Below are 11,064 nucleotides of genomic sequence, written 5' to 3'. Positions count from 1 at the left end.
GTCTCTTTTCCCTCTTTAATGGGCTTACAGGTCAGAAAGATCAGGGGAATGTCATAGACAAATATATCTTGATTTCAGCAGAGAATTTGACATCCTATGGAAGTTGAAGGCTGAATGACAGTACAGGTGACTAGTTCTGCAGCTGGATGAACAACTCTATCTGAGCAATGTTGGCTGTTTGATGTATTGGCCTATGAGAAGGGCAATCATGGAGGCAGATTCCCTAGTAGTAACTATGACTTCTCTGGTCCAAAATATCAATAAGTGATCAAAACTGCAGGGGTGACAAAGTGAATACAACCGATCAGTCTAACTTTTCACAACTCTCAGATCTATTTGAAAATATGACAACTAAAGACAGTCTGGCCAATAGATGCCCATAAAACAGTCATAAAATTTTGTTGATAGTTTTAGACTGAGCCCATCTCACCCAGACCCCAAGTTAAAGACCCCGAAATACATAATTGGACTATCATACAAGTTATAGCAAGCTGGGTGTTTTGACAAATGTGTAATAGTAAAGAGAGACGATGGCCCTAAAAGGCTTGATACATGTTCATCATAGTCTTCAGTTTACCATATTGAGCCTAAAACACATAGACTGAAAAACGGAAACACATTTAATGGTGAAGAAAATTACGCTAACATTTAAAGGTACTTGAGAAGTTTACCCTTTAAAACATATTTCTGGGAAACTTGATAGTACCCTTCCAAGGATCTGCAGGCTGCTATTTGAATGTTACTCTATAACAAGTGTTGTCCAATTGAAATACAGTGCCAGCCGCCTCTGTGTTTACCATTGTCTAGTTGCCACATTTAGAAAGAAAAGGTGAAATGAATTTTACTTAACCCAATGAATGTATCAATATTATTTCAATATGTAATCTGTAAAAAATTTTTCATGTCTTTGGAATCTGGGGTACATTTTCCATTTACAGAACGTTTTTGAAGGCATAATTATACATATGGATTCAGTGACATTTTGACACATTTATGATACGTAATGATCAAATCAGGAAAATTATCACATCTATCATCTCAAATGTATACTGTTTCTTTGTATTGGGATCATTTAAAATCTCTTGTAGCTACCTCGAATTACAGAATAAATTTCTGTCAACTGTATTCCCTGTACTATATTACAGATTGCAAGGGCATAATCCACTTAGCTGATGGTCTTTTTCTATCGATTGTCCATTTCTGTGTCCCACCTACCCCCACCCTTCCCTTCCCAACCTCTTGTAACCACTATTACTACCTACTGTCTGCTTCTATGAGATCCAACTGTATTAGCTTCGCATAGGAGTGGGAACATGCAGTGTTTGTCTTTCATTTTCTTGTTTATTTTAACGTGATTTCCTGCAGACTCATCCATGTTGTCACAAATGACAGGACTTCATTCTTTTTATGGCTAATATTTGTGTGTGTGTGTGTGTGTGTGTGACGTTATTCAGTCACCTATCCATGGACACAAAGATTGACTCCATATCCTGGCTGTTGTGATCAGTGCTGTAATAAACATGGGGGTGCCAATGTCTCCTTAATGAACTGATATCTTTGCCTTTGGATGTATACCCACTACTGGGATTTCTAGATGATATGGTAGTTCTGTTCTTAGTTTTGTGAGGAACTTCACACAGCTTCCTTTAATTTCTATAATAAATAAATATTCCCATCAACAGTGTCTCAAGAGCTCCCCTTCCTTTGCATCCTTGTCAGTACTTCATTCTTTTTTTTGCCTTTATGATACCTGCCATTCTAACTGGGATGAGATGGTATTTCATTGTAGTTTGATTTGTATTTCCATAATTAATGATGTTAAATGTTTTTTCATATATTTGTTGGCTATTTGAATGTCCTCTCCTTGAGAAATATCTATTTTAGATCATTTGTCCATTTTTAAATGAGATTATATATACATGTATATAAACACACACACACATACATTGCTGTTCAGTTGTGTATTCTGGATATGAATCCCTTGTCAGGTGAATAGTTTGCAAATAATTTCTCTCATTCTGTATGTTGTCTCTTCACTCTATTGATTCCTTTGCTATGCCTTTTAGTTTGATATAATCCCATTTTATTGAGGCATTATCCAAAAAATTATTATATTATTATACTATTTTCTTCTAGGAGATTCATAGCTACAGATCTATATCTAAGCCTTTGATCCATTTTGTGCTGGTTTCTTTTTGTAAATGTGAGAGATGCAGGGGGAGGAGAATGCAGTGTCTAATTCTATTATGCATATGGCTATCCAATTTCCCCAGCTTTTTCTCCAATGTGTGTTCTTGGCACCTTTGTCAAAAGTCAGTTGGCTATATATATGTGGGTTTATTTCAGAGTTCCATTTATACATCTGTTTTTGTGCCAGTATGCTGATATTTTGGTTACTACAGCTTTGAAGTAAGTATGTTTTGAAATTGGATATTTTGATGCTTCCAGATTTGTTCTTTTTGCTTAGAATTTCTTTGGTTATTCCAAGTCTTTCTGTGATTCCATAAAAGTTTAGTATTTTTCTAATTTCTATGAAGACTACCATTAGAATCTTGATAGATATTTCATTGCATCTACTTTATATTGGAAAGTATAGAGATTTTAACAGTGTTGATTCTTCCAATCCATGAACATGGGATGTCTTTCCAATTTGTTGACTAAAATTTTTTCATCAGTGTTTTATAGTTTTCATTGAATAGATAGTTCACATCCTTAAATTTTTTCCAAGTTGTTAATCTTACCATGTATGTTGGGCCATATGGTACATTTCAATTAAGACTAATCATACTTCAAGTGCTTTATAGCCACATGTGAGTGGTAGCTACCATATTTGGATAGCACAGCTCTGTAGGGCAGGAAAGACACAATTGATATTAAGAGGGAAAACTTCCTAATAGAACTGTTCAAAAATGCAATGAATCCCCTCACAGAGTGACAACGTCTCTGTCATCTTGTTATTAAGACTATATGACCATGTGTCAAGCATTATTTAGACATTTTCACATTTTAGCTTAGCTGTGGGCTAGGATGGATAATCCTCAAGTCTATTCTCTAAGGTGAAAGCTTGGTGACTGACAAGTTTGGGAATTGAGATTGTTTGAATCACCAACTCCATGATATTCTGGGACAAGTGGCCAGCCAGCCTTTTCTAAGAAGATTTTGCCAAATTGGTTACAAAAACACATGTTAGATCTCTGCAGCAGAGCCAGCTTGCCCCTCCTCTTTCTGGTGTGGAGCCCAGCCTAAGGTATCCATAAAAGAAAGCCATATGCTTGGCTCAGTCTGTAGCACGAAGCTGAAGAGAGACTATTATCACATCACAAGGCTAAGCTCAGTCTGGAAATAGCCCATCTAGAACATGTGTCTAGCATGCACACATAATTGCTGCTCTCATCCAACCAGCTCACCTTTAGTTCCATTTTTTTATATTACATTTATTAATAGAAAATTAAGTCTTTAGCTGTGTTGAAAACATAAAGGAACTTCTCTGGAGAGAATCCCAAAAGTGCTTTTCAAAAAGGAGAGCAACCCACAAAAGGAGACCATTTGTTTGTGTTTAACCAAGTCCCAGGCGTCCCCTGCGGCAGCAGCTGATGGTTGACACCAGCATACAGTCACTCTGACCAAAATTGGGAAAACGATGTGTGTTCAGACCAGCCCCTTGCAAACAGCATGCAACTTCAGTCTAAAGAAGATGTTAATGGGAAGGAGGAGGAGCCCTGGCATTTGTGACTGCCTGAGTTCCAACCCCACAACCTTGAACAGTTATTTAACTTCCTTGTGTCTCACTTTGCTCATCCGTAAGATGGAAATGTTGACAGTACTTATCTCAGCATTGTGAGAATCAAAAATACCCACGTAAAATACTTACTACATACTACACACTGCCTCTTTGATTGTCAGTTGGAAAAACCTACGAGAACACTCCAGGCTCTTGTATTTGCTTCCCCTACCCTCAAAGATGAAGTGGTCCGTTTTGACATATATTCACTTCTAGATATGAGCAGTTCTATCCTCACTGATAACCGCAATGGACAACCCATTTCAAAACCTAAGCTCTCTTCATGATGTTCACCTGAGCCATCAAGAACTGAACTTTGCAGGTAAACCTTCCAAAACCAAAGAAAGCAAAATCTTAGAAGTTTTTTTGTTGCTGTTTGAAGGAAATCTTGGGCCTTAGGCAAGGTTTGGTTTCATTTTTTTCTCGGCTTTATTGAGGTGGACTTTACATACCATAAAATTTACCCCTTTTGAGTTCAGTGGGTTTCAGTAGTACAGTCCAGTTTTTAAACCCTTTCATTTCCTCCTCCTTCCCTCATATTCTCTGCCTCCTAGGGCAGAAGAGAGTCGATGGTAGATGTTAGAGAGAGAAGAACTTCCTAACAGAACTGCCGAGCATGGAACAAGTTCCCGTGAAGAGCTGGAGCTCCCTGTCATGGTGTATGTTCTAGCTGTGACTGTGTGACCATCTGCCAAGGGCTACTTGGGCACTCTGCACAAGATGGGGCTGAGTTGGATGATCCCAAAGGCCCATCTTGTTCTGAGGCTATGATGCTATGACCGATGGGCTGGGAACTGAGATTGTTTTAGACACCAACACCCCCAGGCCCAGTCAGCTAACCACTGTTTTTGTAGATAAGCCTTTTCCAGAAATTTCATACAAATGAAATCATACGAGTAGAATCCTATGGTTTTGTGTATGTGGCTTCTTTCATTCATTGTATTTTTGGAATTTATCTACTGCTACATGTATCAGTTGTCTATGGCTTTTTATTGCTGCATTATTTCTTACTACGGGTATACCACATTTTGTTTATCCACTCAATTGTTGATGGGCTTTTGGTTTATCTACAGTGCAGGACTATCATCAATAACATTACTATGAACATTTTTTAAAATAAGAAATTACTTAGGTTGTGTTTTATTATTTTGAAGATTTATTTTATTTATTTGAAAGAGTTAGAGAGGTAGCGACAGAGAGAGAGAGGTCTTCCATCTACTGGTTCACTCCCCCAGATGGCCACCACAGCTGGAGCTGCACTGATCCGAAGCCAAGAGCTTCTTCCAGGTCTCCCACACAGGTGCAGGGGCCCAAGGACTTGGGCCATCTTCCACTGCTTTCCCAGGCCATAGCAGAGAGCTGGATCAGAAGAGGAGCAGCCGGAACTAGAACCAGCACCCATATGGGATGCCGACGCTTCAGGCCAGGGCTTTAACCCACTGCACCGCAGCATCGGCTCCACTATGAAAATTGTTATACAAACATTTGTGTAGAAATATGTTTGGAATAAAATGGCTAGGTATTACCAAATGGCCAAATTTTTCCAAAGTCACTGCATCTTTTTGTGTCCCCCCTGCAATGTGCGTGTTCTGATTTCTGTGGATCCTCTCCAGCACTTGGTATTCTCTGTCTTTTTAACTTTAGCCATGCTGCTGGGGATGTGATTGTACTTCCATAGTTCTAACTTGCATTTTCCTAATGACTCATGATATTGAACATCTTTTTCTTTGCTTAGCTGCCATTTGTATATATATATATTTTTTAAAAAAGATATTTATTTGAAAGTCAGAGTTACACAGAGAGAGGAGAGGCAGAGAGAGGAGAGAGAGAGAGAGAGAGAGAGAGAGAGAGAGAGAGAGAGAGAGAGAGGTCTTCCAGCTGATTGTTCACTCCCCAGCTGGCCACAATGGCTGGAGCTGTGCCGATTCAAAGCCAGGAGCCAGGAACTTCTTCTGGGTCTCCCACGTGGGTGCAGGGGCCCAAGCACTTGGGCCATCTTCTGCTGCTTTCCCAGGCCACAGCAGAGAGCTGGATGAGAAGTGGAGCAGCCAGGTCTCGAACCAGCGCCCATATGGGATGCTGGCGCTTCAGGCCAGGGCGTTAACCCATTGCGCCACAGAGCCGGCCCCTATATATATTCTTTAATAAAGCATGTATTTAAATTTGTTGAGGCCCAGACTTTTAAGAACCAAACCTGATGAGCAATTTTGGTAATCTTATTCACCCCTTTTTTACTTGAAGTACAGATCTGTCTCCTGCCAGTTATTTTAGTGTTTATAAAGCTGAAAAGTCAGATGTAGAGTAAGAAGCAAGTTCTGGGTAGGGTTTGGATCATTTGAGATGCTTTATAAACGTTAACACTTTGCTCTCTCTCTCTTTTTTTTAATTATTTGAAAGGTAGAAATGAGGAGAGAGAAAGACAGAGAGGTCTTCTACTTGCTGGGCCAGGCTGGAGCCAGGAGCCAGGAGTTCTCTCTGGGTCTCCCACATGGGTACAAGGTCCAAGCACTTGGGCCATTTTCCACTGCTTTCCCAGGTGCATTAGCGGGGAGCTGGACCAGAAGCTTAGACTGCCGCTCAGATGGGAGGTGCTGCAGGCAGTGGCTTCACCCCACCGTCACAACACCAGCCCCAGTAATTCCTTTCTAAAAGCACTTTTATCATTCCTGAATGCATACGTGAATGTGAGTCTATATGTACATAATACACATGCATGACAGAAAATTCAGAAAATATATAAAAGTATTAAGACCCATTATCCTGCCACCACTTAACATTTTATCCCTTCTGTACGTTGTTAATGTGCGTCATTTTTTTGAGAAAGTCTATTTCTCACACGCTTCCAAGTCCCAAGATAACAAAGAACATCCTGTTGAAACCCCTGAAGGTGCATCTTTTCTGCTGTTTCCTATCCCGCGAGGGACTGACTGCCCCACTACTGTGATGTCCCGGCAAAGGGACATCGTGGGTCTGCATTTATCCCACAGGCGGGCGTTGGGGCCAGGTCCAGGAGTTAGTAGCAGAGGAGAGTTCAAGTGCTGCATTTAACGGTGAGAAAACCATAGCCCAGAGAGTCCAAGTGACTGCCAGGCCCACTCAGCACAGCAGAGACATCGAGAACCAGAGCTGGAGTGTGCGAACCCTGCCTCTGCGCCCCTCCCGCCACACTGCCGCATCCTGCAGGGAGTATAAACCCGTGCTTTCCAGGCAGAAGTGTTAAGATCACAATGATGAGTTTCGATACAACGTTTTAGTCGCAGGGTACTCAATCTGATAACAGGGAAATCATTTGTGCTACGAAAGGCACATTCTAACACTGTCTTTCAAACCAAAACTTTCAAGAATTTTTTGCCATGTGCAAAATATCTACATAATTAGCACGAACACTTGTATTACCAGGCAATTAAAATGATTTATTCAAAGAGCTTTATACTTGTTCCTTAATACCCATGTATAATAAACTGGAGAAATAATACATCATGCTAGTCAAATCTAAACATCATAAATAACATTTTCACCTTTAAGCAATTCGTATATCCTCCCCAAATAATAAGATCTTGATGTGGAACTTCTGTTTTTCAGGAGGATAAAATATCTTGGAGAGCTTTATTTTTTTTTTGTTTGTTTGTTTTTTGGTTTTGTATTTGACAGGCCAACATTCATGGAAGGACTTCTCCTGGTCTATTTTGGACTCTTTTTTTCCTTGAGAAATAAATACTTTCAGAATCACAAAGATAGCGCCACTGTTACCTGGTCATTCCTCTTAGAAAACACTCTTCCTCAAATGTACAGAAGCAAAATTATTGCCAGCCCCTGGGTCCCAAGGTTTTATATTTATTCCCTGCTGCATTGTGTAATCTGTGTTTATCAGTAATGTATTCACCTGCCTCCCCATTAAATCCTTGATCAGCCTTCCTTGGGGACAGAGTTGCCAGGAGAATTAACCAATCCTATGTGTGTGTACTGCGCTCCTGGCTCCCAGGTCTGGCCTACTCCGTGCTCAGCCATTGCAGGCCACTGGGGAGTCAGCCGGTCCATGGGAATGCTCTCTCGCTCTCTCTTCACCTCTCAGCTCAGGACAAAAGCCGCGGGTTTATTATTTTTCCTGAGTGTTGAAGATGGGATGCCCGGGTAAGGGAGGACACTACAGGAGCCCATGGTGGGGCCCAGTGCTGCCTGCAGGGGCCCCCGGCCTGGCCTCCCGGCCCCACTGCTCTGCCTGCATGTCTATGGCCCTTGGCCTCCCCCGGCCTCCCCCAGCCTCCAGCTAATATGTTCAGCCACTCTCTCCATCTCCCTGCTCCCGCTACGCCTTGCTGGTGTTTTCTGTTACCTGGCATTTACTTTCTTGCTTCTTGACTTTGTCCCAATCCCTTGATCTTCTTCTCTTTAGGAAAAAGCTCATTCCCAGGCCTCCAAGTTGCCTTGAAGTGTGGATTCCTTGGAGTTTGGGCTTCCCATCTTCAAGTCTGCTCCTCCCGTAAAACATCTCTTGTTGCCACCAGACATGTGTTCATTTTTCTTACTTCTAGGTTTGACCATGCTTGAGGGTCTATAAAGCAATCTTTAGATAATTAAAGCCTGATGTGGACAGCTCTGGGGGCCTTCCTCCTGCTAATAAATTCTATGAAATATTACTGCGGCAACTCCCTCAAATAGCTCTCAGCCATCGCGGGAGCTGAGGCATGTGTGCGTCCATTCTGCAGTAGAGGTACAGGACGTGCATGCTTTTTATCACCTATGAAGTGCTACCGCCTTACTCTTGTTAAATACGAAGAATGTTTTCCAAAAAACAACTTCTGTAAATCAGCACATAAAACTCCAACGCCATTTCCCCCATTTCTCCATATTTCTCATGCTTTCGCACAATATCTCAATGCCTTTATTTCCAGTTCCTGAACCACCCAGGATGTCACTCTGGTACTCTCAAGCCCCTCGCCTTTATGAGGTGTGTTATAATTGGCAAGCACTTTTATACCCAATATTTGATTTACTTCATTCAACTCCATTTTTCTCAGCTCTCCAAAGACGAAAATGAGGCCAAGGGATGCTGAGTTGTTCGTCCAGAACTCACAGTCCCGCTTGGTGATCGGATGGCTGGAGCTTGGGCTCCTCCTGCTCCTTATGATGTGATGTTAGAAGTTACAAGGCCCCAGCTCACAAGGTCTTGTCCCTTATTCCTCTACTACCTTCCATTCTTCTGATAATGGGTGACTCCTCTGATCATTGCTAAGCTAATCTGAAGACATTATAATTCTCAATTCTACCTATGGCCCCTACTATGTGTAACTAATGCATGCAACATTACCAGGGAAAAAAAAAGTAGCTGTCATGGCTATAAACCCTGATAGTGTTTTCTGGTAGAGCCACCACCTTGGTCAGGTTCCTAGACGCAAGCCTGAGGCAAGGACTCGTGCACAGTGCTTCGTGGAGGCATTGCTCCCAGGAGAAACTGGTAAGGGGGAAGCAGTCAGAATAGACATGGGGGGAGAGGCGGAGACTCTGAACTGATGGGGTGATTGGCAGATACAGAGATTTGACTCCGCGGTTGCAGGGTACTCTGCCTTGAGATACAGAACAAGATTTTGCAACTCCGTCCCAGTCCGTCCCTGGCCAGGGGACAGACCGGTAAAAGGAATCTCAGGACAATCCGATGGGGCAAACACAGCATCTGCATTGGTTGAGTGCCTACTGTGTGCCAGTCATTTACTGCTGCCCTGATTCCTGTTAACAGTCTTACAAGTCAGCGTCTCTATTTTGCAAAGGAAATAGCTGAGATATGAAGACTGGTAGGACTTGCACACAGTGTCTACAGAGCAGGGCGCTGGCAACTCCGGGTTTAAATCCTTATTTGACTCTAAAGGCCATGGGTGTCCCCTGTTGTGTGACACCAGCCTCATTTCCAGGTCACAGCTCAATAGTGCAGTGCAATGGGAGTCATTATGTAGGTCTGCGGTGCTAAGTAGTCTCTGGAAATATTACTGGGTCAAGCTCTTGGGCCTAAATGAGACCACAGCCATGGTGAACATTTGTGCACCTGTTCCACAGCTATATGTTGAGCACCCATGATGTTTTTGATTCATTTTTGGTGTCAGGGATATAGAGGTAAATTAGGAGGGCTCTCTCCTTTCCTGGAGCTTAGCTAGCAATAGATAGAAGCTGTTTCCAATTAGTTGTTTGCTTTTTAAAATCTAAGACAATGGGATAGGAGAAGGTGGTCAGGGAAGGCCACTAAAAGAAGATGTGCTATGAGCTAAAGTCTGCAGGAAACAAAAGAGAGCCAGTGGGATCATCTGCGGGGAAAGACATAGCCAAAAAAGCCCTAGGAAAACAAGCTTGGTATTTTTAAAAGGTAAAAGGATTTACTTAAAAGGCAGAGACATAAGGAAACAGAGATCTTCCATCTGCTGGCTCACTTCCCAAATGGCCGCAACAGCTATGTCTGGGCCAAGCCAAAGCCAGAAGTCAGGAATCCCACCCAGGTCTCCCATATAGGTGGCTAGGGCCCAAACACTTCGACCATCTTCCAGTGCCTTCCCAGGCTCGTTAGCAGGGAGCCAGATCAGAAGTGGAGTATCCAGGACTTGAACCAGCACTCTGATCTGGGATGCCAGCGTCGGAAGCAGCTGTTGAACCTGCTATGCCACGACGCTGATGCCAATCTTGGCGTATTTAGGGACAAGATGAAGAGCTCCTGTGTGGCTGGGGCTCAGTGACCAAGGGAGCAAGACACAGGCGCTAAACTGGGCTCAGAAGTAGTCTGGGTCCAAAACACATACCCAGCAGGCCCAGCTTTAGAACTGGAATTATCCCTCACACAGTGTTCAGGCCGTGCTTTGGCGTGATCTGATCGACACTTTCAAAAGACATTTGGGCCGCTGTGTGGAGCATAGATCATCCTGGGGGTGGGAGGCAGAAAGAAAGTGGGAAAACTAGCAAGGAGCTGTAGAGTCCTCCAGGTGAGCCAAGATAGGGGCAGCTCTGACCAGGGAGAAGGCACTGGAGAAGACAAAGAGAACTGGTGGGTGCAGGGTACATTTTAGAGACAGCAAATGTCAGTGTGCCGAGGTTAATAACTAATACTCATATCTAGGTTACAGATCCCTGTGCAAGTCAGACAATGATTTTTGGCTCTCCATAAAATTGGGACAAGAGCTGGTTGTTGCACCCTAAATCATAAGAAAAGTTTATTGGGGGGTGGAGGCAGCATTGTGGCACAGCTGGTTAAACTGCTGCTTGCCATGACATCCCATGTTGGAGTGCAGGCTCCAGTCCCGCTCTAC

Source organism: Oryctolagus cuniculus, chromosome 16 (genome assembly GCF_051225735.1).
Source record: "Oryctolagus cuniculus isolate XC-2025 breed Fujian yellow rabbit chromosome 16, ASM5122573v1, whole genome shotgun sequence".
In the NCBI taxonomy this organism is placed as follows: Eukaryota; Metazoa; Chordata; class Mammalia; order Lagomorpha; family Leporidae; genus Oryctolagus; species Oryctolagus cuniculus.
The sequence above is the reverse complement of the archived record's forward strand: the minus strand, read 5'-3'. Positions refer to the sequence as shown.